The 454-nt window shown below is 75.3% G+C and overlaps 1 long non-coding RNA gene across 1 annotated transcript in view; it reads right to left on the bottom strand.

Moving 5' to 3' along the window:
- Nucleotides 1-397, bottom strand: part of LOC102381453 — a 2,002-nt gene extending 1,605 nt beyond the window's left edge. The window contains exon 1 of the long non-coding RNA XR_325531.3: nt 159-397. This is a non-coding gene — a long non-coding RNA (uncharacterized LOC102381453). The remainder of the gene's footprint in view (nt 1-158) is intronic.
- Nucleotides 398-454: the final 57 nt, after the last annotated feature.

The following is a 454-nucleotide window of genomic DNA, read 5'->3' as shown; positions in this document are numbered from 1 at the left end:
GCCCTGGCCCCGCTCCTGCAGCAGCTGCTGCTTTGCTGGCCGTGGTGGGGACCACCGCGGGGATGCCCCTGGGCCCAGCTGGGCCCACACCAGGGACTTTTCCTGCACCCTCAGCTCCTGCCTGGACCCCCACCCCGGTCCTGCTCCTCCAGCGTCACCTCCGGCTGCAGCAGGGCCACGGTGCCCCGGGCTCCAGCGCAGCAGCTGCGTCTCCCCGGAGAGGCCTCCCCGCGCGGCCGGGGCTGTCGCTGCCCTGCGCTCACGCACGGCGCCCGGTCTGCGGGGAAGGGGACGGCACGGAGCTCAGCTCTGACGGGAGACCCGGGCCCTGCCCCCGCCCCGACTGTAACCCCCACATCATGCACAGGGGACCTGCCCCACTGCCTGCACACGGCACCCCCACATACCCCCTCCCCCGCCACACGGAGCCCGGGCACCGCCGTGGGCCCCCGCC

Source organism: Alligator sinensis, unplaced genomic scaffold (assembly GCF_000455745.1).
Source record: "Alligator sinensis unplaced genomic scaffold, ASM45574v1 scaffold1744_1, whole genome shotgun sequence".
Classification (NCBI taxonomy): Eukaryota; Metazoa; Chordata; order Crocodylia; family Alligatoridae; genus Alligator; species Alligator sinensis.
The sequence above is the reverse complement of the archived record's forward strand: the minus strand, read 5'-3'. Positions and strand labels throughout refer to the sequence as shown.